Source organism: Neovison vison, chromosome 4 (genome assembly GCF_020171115.1).
Source record: "Neovison vison isolate M4711 chromosome 4, ASM_NN_V1, whole genome shotgun sequence".
Lineage (NCBI taxonomy): Eukaryota > Metazoa > Chordata > Mammalia > Carnivora > Mustelidae > Neogale > Neogale vison.
This window is the reverse complement of record NC_058094.1, coordinates 59,490,111-59,506,172: the sequence shown is the minus strand read 5'-3', so window position 1 is coordinate 59,506,172 and position 16,062 is coordinate 59,490,111.

Sequence of the window (16,062 nt, the reverse complement as noted above, 5' to 3'; positions counted from 1 at the left end):
CAATATTCCCCTCAATCTATTTGAGCCCCAGCCCTGTCTTTCCTGATTGTGTATTGGGCAGTGTTTCACTTGTCTCCCTGACCTGCAGTTTCACTATCTATGAAATGGGTACAATAAGGGTAACTATTTGCTTTTGTTTTGGTAAATTTTGATAAAGACTTGCAAACAGCAAATTGCCAAGCAAATGTTAGTTGTTTTCAGTTATTTTCTGGTAGGCCCTATACTATCCTGGTTGCTGGGAATGTGAAAATGAAGAAGGCACTGGCCTTAAGTCCTGGACTTAAGAACGCTCCTTTCTAGAAGCCCTTGTGGCCAGGCTACACTTGAGTTGAATGTTTAAGTTGCTGCAGGCCACATAGTTTCCTATTTCCTTCACCTTCCACAGTTAATGTTATGTATAGAGTAGATTGAGTTGATTTAAGGGACTATCTCCTTTCCTCCCTTGCAAACCTTCAGTCTCCTAGTATAGATTTTCCTAACAGCAGCATTTTTTTGTCCATGGCTGATGGCACAGTACAGAAGCACAGTGCAGAGTGGATTGCTGGCATGAATTACTGGTGGGACAGAGAATCTCCCCAGAGAGGCCTGACCCAGCAGAAGGTCCTTGACTTTGTCCAGATAGAAGGGGTGAATGGACCAAGACTGTGCATTGTCTATTCATAACGACCTCCCTTCTTCTGTTAGCCGTAGAGTCCCATTATGACGCTAAGCTCCATTATAACTAGGTGTGCCTACACAACTGAGTTCTATAATGGGCGCAGAAATGATGTGTACAACTTCTGAGTAGTGGACATAAAGGAATGAAGTCTTGACTCGGTCTTCTCACCTTTCTGTAGGCTAGAATGTTAACATGATGGCTGGATCCATGGCAGCCATCATAGACTACACGATGGGAGCTGTATATTAAGAATGGCAGAATCAGGGAAATACAAATCAAAACCACAATGAGATATCACCTCACACCAGTCAGAATGACTAAAATTAACAAGTGAGGAAATGACCGATGCTGGTGAGGATGTGGAGAAAGGGGAACCCTCCTACACTGTTGGTGGGAATGCAAGCTGGTGCAACCACTCTGGAAAACAGCTTGGAGGTTCCTCAAAATGTTGAAAATAGAGCTACCCTACGACCCAGCAATAGCACTACTGGGTATTTACCCTAAAGATAAAAACATAGTGATCTGAAGGGGCACGTGCACCCGAATGTTTATAGCAGCAATGTCTACAATAGCCAAACTATGGAAAGAACCTAGATGTCCATCAACAGATGAATGGATAAAGAAGATGTGGTATATATACACAATGGAATACTATGCAGCCATCAAAAGAAATGAAATCTTGCCATTTGCGACGACGTGGATGGAAGTAGAGGGTATCATGCTTAGTGAAATAAGTCAATCGGAGAAAGACAACTATCATGTGATCTCCCTGATATGAGGAAGTGGAGATGTAACATGGAGGGGGATTAAGGGGGTAGGAGAAGAATAAATGAAACAAGATGGGATTGGGAGGGAGATAAACCATAAGTGATTCTTAATCTCACAAAACAAACTGAGGGCTGCTGGGGGGAGGGGGTTTGGGAGAGGGGGGTGAGGTTATGGACTTTGAGGAGGGTATGTGCTCTGGTGAGTGCTGTGAAGTGTGTAAACCTGGCGATTCACAGACCTGTACCCTTGGGGATAAAAAATACATTATATATTTATAAAAAATAAAAAAATAATAAAATAAAAAGAATGACAGAATAAGATCAAAAGTGCCCGTGTTCCCCACACCACAGAGTTATCATCATCATCATTATTACTTTAAAGATTTTATTTATTTATTTGTCAGAGAGTGAGAGCACAAGCAAGGAGAGCCACAGACAGGGAGAGAAGCAGGCTCCCTGCTGAGTAGAGAGCCTGATGTGGGACTCGATCCCAGGACCCCAGGGTCATGACCTGAGCTGAAGGCAAATGCTTAACCGACTGGGCCACTCACGCATCCCTGTTGTTATTCCTTTAAAATATTTTATTTTAAAGTAATCCCCAAGGGATGTCATTATTAGTAATGGACTGGTTCCACATTACCTGCTACATAAGGGAGAAATATATCCTTTTTTTGATTGGGTCTCAGTTGTTTTGACATTTGTTTATTCTAACTACTCGAGTCCGAAGGGTATTTTTGTGTCCTGGTAGTTGCTGACGCCGCCATACACTATGATAAGGTAGTTGTAATTTTGTGAAATAAGCTTGGACATTGATAATTGCTAGGCTATATTAGCACTGCCACATGTTCATAACTGTTGGGCAAGTTATTAACCTCTATGTCTCAGTTTCCTCATCTGTAAATAATAATAATAATAACAGACCTAACAGTATCAACTTCCAATATTTTTTTGAGCACCTAGGTTGGTTCAGGTGCCATGTAGTTTGGGTTAAACGAAATAAGAGATTAAATAAACATAGTATTAATTATTTTAAACTTTATTATACATATAGAAGTGTTATTTTTTCCCCCATGCTCATTTCTTGTTAATGCAACTGCTTCTGGACATTGGCCAATTATGAGGCTTGGCATCCCCCAGAAGACCTAGTTCAAAATTGAGTATGTAATAGCTACTTAACGAATGTGTGTTAAAGGCATAGATTATTTTTAATACTTCCATTTACAGAATGACATTTTTATCTTGATTTTTAAAAATTTAATTGTGTTATTCTGTAGCAGAAAACTGACCATTTTAACCAGTGTTAGTGTACAGTTCGGTGGCATTCCGTCCATTCATTCATCCCATCCATTCGCCTTGTTGTGTGGCCGTCACCATCATCTATTTCCAGAAGGTTTTCATCATCCCAAACAGAAACCCCAACCCGTAAAACAATAACTCCCCATCTCCCACCTCCTTCTAGCCCTTGGTGAACTCTGTTCTGCTTTCCGTCTCGATGAATTTGTCTCTTCTGGGTACATATAAGTGGAATTATATAGCGTTTGTCCTTCTGTGTCTGGTTTGTTTCATATGGCATATGGTTTCCAAGGTTCGTCCATGTTGTAGCACATGTCAGAATTTCCTTCCTTTTTAAAGCTGACTAATATTCTGCTCTATGTATAGAGTACATTTTGTTTATCCATTCATACGTTGACAGATGCCTGGGTTTCTCCTACCTTGTGACTGTTGTGAGCAAAGCTGCGGTCATCATGGGTAGACAAGTTCATGGTTTGTTCTTCAGGTAGCAGTTTTGACTTCTCCTCTGGAGGGGAAGACTCAGTCCTGGGACCTGCCTGCAGTGTTTCTGCTGGAGACGTGCTTGGAATATCGAAAATGCCTTTTTGGTGCCTAGACACAACAACTGGCCCCTGGCAGAGCCCTGAGAACACTTGCACTATGTTGCCAGCTCCTCACTTGGCACGGAGGGACTCTAAGGGACAGAGAGAACACAGGAAGGGTGATATTGGTATGTGTGGGCACAACATATAATTGTGCAAATGAATTTCTGTCTGTTCCTGGATTGTGATACATCCAACCGATACGGCCAACTGCACAGAGGAGCACCTCAATTTGCTGAAGGGAGGTGGAGGCTGGCGTCTTGGAGCCAGAGGTCAGGCTTCCATACCCTGGTACTGTAAGTGCTGTATGTGTCCGGCTGATAATCCTGTGGTCTCAGTGCTGGCTCCCTGTTGTAGAAACCGAAGCTCATGACTTTGAAGCTGTGTTACAGAAGAAGAATGCGGGAGGAATGTGGCCATTCCTCCAAGTTCTGAGAAACGCAATCATAAGGATTCTCACTTAGGTCATCTAGCTCCAAAGACATGGCACTTAGCAACCGGCTGCCAGTGAGTGTTGGAGTCCCTGTCAACATAGAAGCCACTGCAGGGCCCAGGAGTCCGTCACGTTGATCCTGCAGTCTGTGAGATCAGATTCCAGGATAATGGGATTTTGACGGTCTCTAAGTTTCAGACGAAGTCAGACGAGGACAGACAGCACTGGCAGGTGTTCTCATATGTCCTTGGTTTTGGGATCTGTCCCTTTGGGTTTCAATCATTCAGTAAAAATTCAGATCCTTTTATGTACTGTGGTTTTAAACGTTCTGTTTTTACTATTTGCCAGACTGTGTCAAAGGCCTAATAAGATGCACTAAGAAAAATAAGGAGATTGGGTTGTGTTGGGGGGGGGGAAGGCCTTACATTTAATTTTTTGGTTTAATGGCTGCAGTAAAAGAGTTTATGGAATAGAATAGCTCCAGATCCACTGGCCGGGGTCCAGTGCCCTCATTTGTTTTGCTTGCTGGGTTTCTAAAAAATGAGCTAGTTCTCTCTCTCTCTCTTTTTAATTGAAAAAGAAATATATGCATATTGCCTTAGCCTAGGAAACAGAGCTTGAAGAAATGCTTAAGGGCTATTGGTTAGTTGGGAGACACAATGACACGGTGCCCGGAGTGAGGAAAGAGGTTGGAGGTGGGGAAAAGCACACAGAAGGTGCTGTGTTACTTCACGTACACCCAGGCGGTGGCTGCTGCTTCACAAATGAGTGGAGACAACTTCTCAGTCTCATGCTGGGTGGGGGGTGGGGGTGGGCAATGGGACGAGATGCGAAGAAGCACCATACCCCGGAGCAGTCCGGCAGGGGAAGAAAGAGGAAGAAATTTATTTGCTGGCTCTCTTCTACCTCCTGTCCTTCCATAAGTTGAAGTTCACCCCAGGGATGTGATGGCCCCTCCCCTCTCCGTGGTTGCCTCACCTGATCCCTCAGCTTGGCAGAGGTCAGACCCTACCGTGCGGTGTTTCCTCTGAAGTGGTGGGAGGAGCCAGAGACACTGGCCACTTGGCCTGGGTGGCAGAACCAGTGTGTCACAGTGACAGCAGGCGAGCAGAGTAAGCAGCCGGTCTAGGAGAGAGCGGAAGCTACAGAATCAGGGAGTCCCCTAAGAAATGTCGATACAAACATAGGAGACATTCAAGCAGTACAAGAGTATCCAATAAATACATTTCGCTTCTACCACAGACCCTCAAGTCACTGTCTATAGTTTGTCACAACATCCCACATATACCAAATATTCATCTATGTTGGTAAGATCGTGTTGTGATAAGATTTTGCTGCTTGTAGTAGAAACCTCACATACGTGGCTTCGAAAAGACAGAGATGTATTATTCTCCATCATTAAGAGTCAGAGGAAGGCAGGAGGAAGGCAGACAAATGGTAGCTTCCTGATTGTCATTCTGCTCTGTCAGCCTAGTACAGCTTTTTCCTTAAAGTTGCTTTTTGTTCTAGAATAGTTACCAGAGTTCTAGCCATCACATCCATGGACCAGGCCAAAATTATAAAGAAAGAGGAAAAGGGTGTGCTCTCCTGGCTGAGTCAGCTTCATTTAAGCGGTTTTGTCAGTGGCCTTCCCCAACAGTTTCCACTTACGGCTCATGACCATCTTCAGAAGCAAGGGAGGCTGGGAAATAAGGGTATTTGTCAGGTGCTTTGCAGCCCAGAATACAGTCAGGGTTCATTTGGTAAGAATTAAGGAAAGCATGAATACTGGGTAGACAACAAGCAGTTTCATTTTATACAAATTCAATACCTTGCTTTTTAAAATTTAATGTGTATTGTGATGTATATAGACTTCAACAATTTGAATGCCTGCCTTGCATTCCAGTGTGTGGAAATATCAAAATCTCCTTAACATGTCCTTTGTGGTAGATATTTAAATCGTTTCCAATATCTTGGCTGTTATACACAGCATGGCAGTTAACATCCTTGTACGTATGTACTTACCCATTATTCAAATATATATCTCCAGATAAATTTACAAATGAGGAATGGTTGGGTCAAAAGGATAACTGTATTTTACCTTTTACCAAATATGGTCAAATGGCTTTCCAAAGTGTCGACATTAATTGACATTACTCGACAGTATATAAGAGTGCTTATCGTCTTCTAGTAAGCGCTGTGACGAGAACACAGATAGCACTGTGTATCATTAAACCTTGTGACTTCCTTCAACGTGGTAGGTAAAAATGGTGTCCTGTCAGTTGAATTTCATTAACTGCCTCATGAACTCTTTAAGTGATCATAGAAAGCCATCAATTCTATTTGTTTCCTGGCCCTACACAAGTTTAGATCAATAGATCAATAAGTATTTATAATACGCTCCAAGATTCAGAAAGAAAGATTTAAATTCTCAAATTGCAATCCCTTCTAGTAGATTAAGAATTGAAAAGTGGGACGCCTGGGTGGCTCAGTTGGTTGGGAAGCTGCCTTCGGCTCAGGTCATGATCCCAGCGTCCTGGGATAGAGTCCCACATCGGGCTCCTTGCTCGGCGGGGAGCCTGCTTCTCCCTCTGCCTCTGCCTGCCTCTCTGTCTGCCTGTGCTCGCTCTCTCCCCCCATCTTTCTCTGATAAATAAATAAAAATAAATAAAATCTTTAAAAAAAAAAGAATTGAAAAGTTTTTTTTTTAAAATAACAGTTTTATTGATATCTGAGTCATGAACCATAAAAATCCTCCTTTTAAAGTGTTCAGTTCAGTGGTTTTTAGTCTATTCAGTGTTGTGCAACCATCACTACTCTCTAATTTTAGAACATTTTCTTCAGCCTCCAAAGAAACCCTGTTAGCCATTAACAGCACTTTTTGTTCCCTCCCTTCCCACAGTCCTTGGCAATCACCTAGTCTACTTTCTGTTTCTGTGGATTTGCCCATTTGTCTATTTTGGACGTTTCATATAAATGGAATCATCCAATATGTGGCCTTTTGTGACTGGCTTCTTTCACTTGACACAATGTTTTCGAAGTTCATCCATGATGCAGTAGGTATCAGTACTTTGTTCTTCATTTTATTTTTAGTAAGGTAGACACAGCATGATATTTATCATTTTAATAATTTGTGAGCATACAATTCAGTAGCATTAAATATATTCATAGTGTTGTCTACCCATCTCCACTCTCTATATCCAAAACTTTTTCATCCTCCCCAATGCAGATTCTATGCCTGTTAAACAGTAGCTCTCCCTCCTACCTCCCCTAGCCCCTGGACACCTCTATTCTACTTTCTTACTGCCTATTCTAGGCACCCCATATAAATGGAATCATACAAAATTTGCTCTCTTGTGTCTAGCCGATTTAGCAAAGCATAATAGTTTTATTTTGTAGCCTATATGAAAATTTCTTTTCTATGGCTGCATAGTATTCCATTGCACATATAGGTCACATGTTGAATCAATTTCGTCTATGTGAGGTGGAGGTGAAACCTCTTTAAAACTGTTTTTATAAAACAAGAAGGTTTTCATTATATTCAAGCCTCATACATCTTCTTGAAGTTTTAGCTCATTTTCCTTCAGGAGAGATTTGCTTATTCGTTCACTCATTCAGGTGGTATTTATCGAGTGACTTCCTTGTGCCCAACTCAAGTGTAGAATGCAGAAGGGGATGAGGATAAGGAATAGTCTCTATTTCCAGTGAGCCAACAGTGGAAAAAGAGAAAAGGCAAAGCAACTAACAATGACTGGTGGCTACGGCAATTGGAAGGGTACTTCATTTTGAGGAGGTTAGGGGAGTGTTTCTCTGGAGAGATAACGATTGACTGGAGCATTGGACAAGTGTGGTGGGAGGGAGATAACATTCCAGGAGGGGTGAAAGCACAGGTGAAGAGAGTCAAATATATTCATAGTGAGGACGCACGGTGCCTTTACACTTGTGCCTTGAGGTTGTTATCATGTGAAGTATCATTTTGGGGATCTGTAGAGTTCTGGTAGCAAAAAAGAGAGGGGAGCCCACCCTGTCCCTGGAGGCCTTTGCTATAATATGGATGAGAAGTTTTGAGGGGCTCAACCAACACAGAGACAGTAGAAATGAAGTGGGAGGTAGATTGAAAGACTATTCAGTGACATGGAATAGACGTGAGTTGGTGATAAATTGGCCAGTTGAAAGGAGGAAGTACCTAGGATTATAGCTCGGGAACCTGGGGTGGGGGGCAGTATAGGAGTTCAGTCTGTAAACACCTATCACATCTTAAGTAAACTTGGGCCAGGTCCAGAGCTTTCAAAAGGCTCCAGGGAAGGTAGTTTAAGTGTTCTATTTTCCCTTCAAAGTTCAAATCGGTTTTTCCATTGGGCATCTTAAATATGGACTTCCTTGTGCTGCTCCTGACACATCCCTCTATCGGGCTCATATTCCTCTTCCCTTCCTTATCTTTCTCCTTGCTCCCTCCTCTCTCATTTCTTATTTGCCTCCAATATATATATATATATGTTTTTTAAGATATATTTTTGTTGAACCAGCCTATTGCAGGCCAGGACAAGAAAGAACCCAGGACTTCCTATCCAGCACTGCTTTTACCCCACTGCCTCCCCAGGCTGTGGTTCCTCTCTGTGTTGGAAAACTCACCAGAACCCAGTGGATACAAAGGAATTCACTTCCTGGCGGTTCCCTTGGTGAGAGCGCTGCATGGAACTAGCAGATGCCTCACGAGGAGGGAAGGCTGTTGTTAGGCTAGGAAATGTGGATAATTGGCATGCTCTCTTTCGTCTGCCAACGCTGCTCTGAAAACAAGCTACCATAGACAGCAGCTTTTCCTCAGTGCAGCTGTGGTTCCCAGCACACAGGATCTGTTCTTTAGGAATTAGAAACACATTGATCTGAGCTGTAAAGGCTGGTGGCTGAAGACCGTCCAGTTGCATATGTCATCGGAGAAGCTCTAACTAATGTATTGTTTGTTCGGTCAGCGGGGCTCTCTGGGTGGTGACTCAGCCAGCGCTTGGCTGCTGCTTTTCCTTTGCTGTGACCCAGCATCTCAGCAGCACAGTGCTGGGCCTGTGTACCTCATTTTCAGGCCCAGGAAACTCGGGGGAGTCCAAGAGTCAATGCGCTCCTTTGCTAGAATGCAGGCTTTTTGAGGACAGAGGATGGAATTTACTTCTGTGTTTCCCAAAGCAGCCTGATCTTTTTCCAGAAAAAAAGGTAGCTCAAGTTGACTTACCTAAAGTGGCCTTGTTCTGGGAAGACAGCAGCTTGGCTGCATCATTGCCTCTCCCTTTTCCCGCCCATCCTCAGGTGAGCTGATGGGGCTTGGAGCAGGTGTTCAGGCTGCCACTTTCCCAGGATCTCTCTTAAGAGAGCACACATAGGATTCCTTCTCTCTGGTGTCTGGAGATGGCTGAGAGCCCAGCTCAAGAGGAGAGAGTTTCCCTCCCCGTGGGGACAGTGCAATATTGGTTGCAGGAGTAGAATTCAGGGACTCATCACTTCCATACCACACCCAGTGCACACATGGACATTTCATGGCTGCCCATGAGGCTGAAGGTGGAGAACATGACTTTTACTTAAGGACCCTGATGACATTCTCCTTGATGCCTGGTGGGATAGGCAGAGAGAGCATGTGGCGGTGGGGTGGGTGGGGGCAGTGGGTGGCAGCAGGGGTCAGGAGCAGGGAGCAGTTTGAGTGGAGGTACTCATTTTCCAAATGCCTCTGCCAATACTCTGTGGGATGCGGAGAGGTACAGAACATGGGAAAGGAAAAGTGGAGGACCTGGCTGGGAATGGGGGAGCACATGGAGCCGGAAGGAGAATCAGGTTCCAGGAAGGGCACTTTAACGGCCTCAGTCTTTTGAGATCCTTTCATACTGAAAAGGATTGCTGATGTGCAGAATGGAGAATCCAACATCTGTAAACCTCTACAGGGAGAGTTCCACGGGATGTACTTTCTATAGTTAAGGTGATGAAAGAAGCAAGTTATTCTTTATTCCAGTTTATGCATATAAAATTGTAATTTTAAAAAACAGACGTGCTCTCCTTCTCCCCTCCCCCCACCACTGGCAGCGCTGTCTTAGTATTAAGCACAGCAGCCTGAAGCTGTGTCAGGGTGAACCTGGACAATCTGGCTGGCTAGGGATGCAGGGTCCCTTTAACTGCTGAGCAGCTCCTGGAACTCAGGGACCCCAGGAACCGTTCCTTGCACCTCAGTGACAGGAGGGTGCACACCTGGCTGGCCTGTGGTTGTATAAACTTAACACTCAAATTTCCAGTGAGTTTTCTGTGTGGCTCTCTGCCCCTCGGCTGGCTAAGTTCTCTGGCCAAGTGCTGGCCAGTTGGAAAGTCAAGACTTGGCTTGGATCTCACTAGGGGAGAGCCTCTGGCCATCCTTCAGACATGAGGGCTTTGTACTGGAAAGGGTCTGGCGTGGTCCTGTGACTGCCGGGGGAGGGGGCGGGCATTCCCCTCTTTCTTCTCTTTTTTAGGGCAGTGAAGAAGTGTGTGTATATTCTATAATAAGGAGGTCATGGGTTTGGAGCTATGTTCTAGAAATATTTGGCTTTGTCTCTCTGGCAAGTCCTAGCAGGAGCAATAGCAAGAGCAGACTGGGGGCAGGGAGACCGGTTTGGAGGTCTGTGATGCCCTGCCTGGTAGTTACCAGGAGCCCAATCAGAATGGTGGTGAGGGGACTGGAAAGGAGGGGATCATTTAAGAGACACTGGAGGCAGGATGTGTGGGAGGTAACAATGGCTTCCACAACGAGAAGTCAGCTCCGATGGAACAGTGGCAGATAATGCCATTATAACAAACTGGGAAGTGAGTTCTCACAAACCCTATGAGACAGACTTCAAAAATAGACTTGGTTTCAAATTCTAGCTCTGTTACTACTAGCTGTGAGAGTGCCATTGGATACGTATTACCTCATGGAGCCCGATTTGTTGTTTTTCACTTGTAAATCTGGGATCACGATGACTGCTTCCTACAGTTATTTATTATAAAGAATGAATTTAATGAGAAAATGTCATGATGCATTTGCAACAGGCCAGTACACCATCAGCACTCAAATGGCAGCGACTGGGTAGAGACTGATTAGTGCAATTTATGAGCTTGGGGGTGGGGGTGGGCCGGATGGACCTGCAGAGGAGAGCAAACCATTCTGGTTGAGTTGTCAGGGAAGCCCCACGAAGGAGTCAAGGGTTGGTGCTGATGTCTCTTCAGGTCTTCAATGTTTGATTGATTGATTGTTAGTGAACATACAGTGCAATATTGGTTGCAGGAGTAGAATTCAGGGACTGATCACTTCCATACCACACCCAGTGCTCATCACCACAGGTGCCCTCCTTATTGCCCATCACCCATCCGGTCCCTCCCCTGCCTCCTCCCTCTATCAACTCTCAGTTTATTCTCTGTCGTGAAGAGTCACTTGTGGCTGCCCGCCCTCACTTTTTTTCTTCTCCCCCTTCTCATATGGTTGTCTGTATTGTTTCTTAAATTCCACATATGAGTGAGATCATATGGTTTTTGTCTTTCTCTGACTGACTTATTTCACTTGGCGTAATATACTCTCTAGCTCCATCCATGTTGTTGCAAATGGCAAGATTTCATTCTTTTGATGGCTGAGTAATATTCCATTATATACATATATATATAATATAGGTATTATGTATTGCATATAATATATAATGTTATGTGTGTGTATATATATATATAAAACATATAATATTATACATACACATTTGTATGTATATATAAATATATATACCACATCCATTCATCAGTTGATGGACATTTGGGCCCTCTCCATAGTTTGGCTATTGTTGATAAAGCTGCTATTAACATCGGGGTGCATGTACTCATTGGAATCTGTACTTTTGTGTCCTTTGGGTAAATACCTAGTAGTGGAATTGCTGGATTGAAGGGTAGTTCTATTTTTAACTTTTTGAGGGATAGGTCTTGTGTGGTTTAGAAGTCCAATTCTCTCAAGCACAGAAATAAATTGATTTATAAAACTGTCTCTTCTTTTTAGGGGAGATGCGAACAATAAGCATAAATACTGTTGATAATCTCTTTTATATTCATACAATGTTGGAATCATTTCCCTCCTTTTATTACTTTTTTAGCAGCAGCTGAGAATATTTTTTAAAGGGGGATTAAACCATAATGACATTTCTAATTTAACAAGAAAATTTCAAGAATGTTATTAAGGAACCACTTTTTCTAGCTTTGTGCTTCCACATTCTTGCTAGGTTTTCGTTCTTATGCTTGTTACCTCATGGTTTCAAGATAGTTGCCATAGCAGAAGACATCACACCTACATTCAAATCAGAAAAAAGAGAGGAAGGTGGGGCAGCACTGAGTTCTCTGCTACCTTATCCCTTTTATCAGGAAAGTAAAAACCTTTCTGGAAGATTCAGCAAAGTTTCATTGGCTACAATTAGGTCACATGGTCACCACGAAGGATTAAAAGAGTCCGAGAAGGCAAAAATCTGGCAGAGGAATGGGATTGCCTGATAACGATTCCCTGACCTAGAGGTAGATTTTTAGGTAGCTGAGATCTCAGCATAAGATTTGGCAAACTTAAGAGTTCTGGTTTATCTAGTGACTTATCTTTTAACTTTATCAGTGCACATTTTCATGGATGAGTAGGTAATCTCTCTGTAGAAGAACTGAAAGACCATTTTAGTAGAAGAGATTTATTTGCCTTTTTGGTTCCCAAAAACTACTGAAGCTTTAATTCTCTTTTTTAAAAAACTTCTTCTCCACCCCCATTTTTATTTCAGCAAACAAATAGTGGATCTTTCCATCCAGATAATAACTAAAAAATACTGGTGACGTTCAAGATCAAACTTTGTTGTTTATTCTTAAATTTATCTGTGAGTTCAGTGGTAGGCTCAGGGGCACAGGAAACTGAAACAACAGGAAGGAGGACAAAGAAGCCAGTCCCACATGGTGCAGGAAGGGGCTTGTGCAGTAGTGATTAGCAGCTGCCCTCTTCTGCCCTCCGGCCTGATGGCCAGGCCCAGGCTCCTCTTCCTCCCCCTCACGAAGGAAAACTTTCTTGACCCTTCATGATTCATCTAAAGATTGGTTAAGTATTCACAGATAGACACAGTAGCTTAACTGTCAAATTTTTGTTAAACAATGAGTTAGAAAAATTGTACATTTGATGTGATACTCAGGGACCTCCAACTCAGGCATAAAAGAAGTTATTAGAACAACTTCAAATACCTCTCCACTAATTAAGCCTGAATTAGTGAAATTAATGACAGAATAGTTACTTCTGTAAAGGGAGGCAATTAAAAAGTATCAACTACAAGAATCTTGTCGTCTTGTGGGGAGACCTGCTCTGAAGAATGGATAGAAAATTTGTAGAGTAAAACAAATCCTTGCCGGGTGTTTTTCCTTCACTATGTTCCTGTACACCACCTGATCCCAGAGTTCTCTGGGACTTTGGGCCCAGATACCCAATGGCATGCTCTCCTCCGATCCCATCTCACAAACTCCCCAGGTCCGCTGTGTCTCAAACTTGAGTTTTCAGTTTTCTGTGGCTTTGGGCCCCTGTGCACACCTCCTCCCATCTCCCCTGTTAGGGACTCTAACAAGCTCTCAGTGGCTCAAGCCTGAACTTGACATCATTCTGGAATCTGACTTTCCCCTTATTCTCCATACTAAATCACCACTTTGGGTTAATTCTCTCTCCTCAGTGTTGCTCTAATCTGCCCATTTTCCTTCTCCTCCATAGTTGCCACTCGGAGGCAAATAAAGAATCAGGAACTCTCAACTCTGAATGAGCTCCTGGCATCTGTTCACCATCCATGTAATCCTAAATGCCTGAAAACATGTCAAGGTGTTAAGAAGTAATTTAAATTTTTATTGTGGTAAGAACACAACATGAGATTTACCCTCCTAAAAGATTTTTTTTTTTTAAGATTTTATTCATTTATTTGACAGAGATCACAAGTAGGCAGAGAGGCAGGCAGAGAGAGAGGGGGAAGCAGGCTCCCCGCCGAGCAGAGAGCTCGATGCGGGGTTCGCTCTCAGGACTCTGACATCATGACCCGAGCCGAAGGCAGAGGCTTAACCCACTGAGCCACCCAGGCGCCCCTAAAAGATGTTTTAAAAACATTTATTTATTTGAGAGAACAAGAGCCGGTGAGTGGGGGGAGGGGCAGAGGAAGAGTCTTCAAGCCGACTTCCTGCTGAGCCTGGAGGTGGATGTGGGACTTGATCTCAGACCTTAATGGAGCGATCCACCCAGGACCCCCTCCTGGAAGATTTTTAAGAGTACAATACAGTACTGTTATCTACAGGCACGATGTCGTACAGCAGACCTGTAGAACTTACTCATCTTGCTTAACTGAAACTTTTCTTATTAGTAATCATCTTCGTAATAAGAAAGATGATCTGTTGGCCTCTTTGGATATATTATCAAATTGCTTAGCAAACTACTTTTACAAAGGCTCTCAGTCATAATTTTTGCCAAATAGAAATGAGTGACACCTGAACAGGATTTCTACATATGCTTAAAACTTCTTACTCTTCCATAAATATTCACCCCACCCCCACATTTTGCATAGTAATATTAATATTACTATGACAATAGATGTAAGAATTGGGGGTCATGTCCTCAGAGCATGTTGCAAAAGATGGCTTTCTTTCAATAGTGAGTGAGCTGCTCTAAGTGGGTAAGGTTATTTCATTTTTTTAAAAAGATTTTATTTATTTATTTGTGAGAGAGCATATGAGCAGGATGAGAGGCAGAGGAAGAAGCAGACTCTCCGCTGAGCAGGGAACCCCACAGGAGACTCGATCCTGGGACTCCAGGATCATGACCTGAGTCAAAGGCAGATGCTCAACTGACTGAGCCACCCAGGCATCCCAAGATTATTTTGGTTTTATGAATTCACTCATCAGTCTTACTGGGCATATGCATGTGCCAGGCACTGTTGGGTAGAGACCAGGGACAAAATCCCCACCTCTGAAGAGAGCATAGCCTATTCGTAGAGATAGATTTGAAAAAACAAATGGTTCATGCAGTAAAATGCTAAAAATCAAATTAGGTGGTTTGTAGTAACTGAGGAGGGACATTCCTTGGAGCCTGGGAACATTTCCCAGGATGAGAAAGTAGATGCTATGGAGTCGAGATCTAGTGCTGATTCCAAATCAAGCTCTTCTTCCATCTCAGCTAAGAATGTGGTTAATGTGGAAAGCACTGAATTTTGAAAATCTAATTATTTTAATCTGCATTTCCCTGCCTAGCAGTCAGACTGAGCGTCTTTTCACGTTTATCGACCCTTGTGTATTTGTCTTCTGTGTCTTGTCTTTTCTTGCCATTTGTGGAAAATCTCAGTGTTGAACATAGACTCTCTGAAGCAGATAGGGAACTTGTCTGATGTTCTTTGACAGATTAATTTCCTCAATTCCACACTTGTCTCTTGACAAAAATAAGGACCAGGATGTTTTCCTAAAAGCCCCCTTGCTTCCTGGCAATCTCTGCCTTCTCTCTTCTTTGATAATCAGGCTTCCTCTTGGAGATGGGTGATTGCTGAGGAAGGTCCGCTGGACGTGATAGAATCTGTACGTGCAGATACTGTTGTCATCTTTAATGATACAGGTTTTTTTTTTTTTTCCTGTCAAAACTAGAGGAGAAAGTCTACACAGATGGAAGAGTTATGTGTAGGCTTGCAAACATGAACATGCCTGATAAAATAGAAGTATTTGAGTGTGCGAATCATAAAAGAATGAGGTCCAGTGTCCTATGTGGTTTGAGAGAAATGGCTACAGAGAAACCATTGCGTGGATTTGAGAATGAGTTTCCTTCAAGCGATGGGCAATGCACTACCTTCAATCTTAGACATCAGTGTTTTGTTCCAGTGAACCTAAGGACTCAGCCTTCATGCTTTGCCTGACAGTGGTCAGAACAACTTGGTCATGGTCTATGTTCTAACCTTTTGGTGGCCAGAGGACAGATGCTGAGCTGTTGAGACAAAGGAGAAAGACCTAGGACTTGCAGCCAGACACCTGGGTAGGAGTCTTGGTTCTGTTAATCAGCTGTGTTTTGTTAAACAGTTCTCTTCACCCCTCTCAGTCTTAGGTTTCTCCTGGCAAAATAGGAAAGTTACCTAAATTCTAAGTTCAAAAGTTATCTAAGTCCTCGATCTGTTAAAAGGATCAAATAATGTTGTGATAACAGATGCTAGTCAGTTGTGTACGCACTCTTTTCTACTCCGCTCTTTGGTCGGGGAGCCAGCAGCATCAACATCACTGAGGAGCACGTTAGAGATGCAAATTCCCAGACCGATTAAATCAGAAACTGACAGGGTGAGGCTCAGCAACATTTTTACGTTCAGGTGA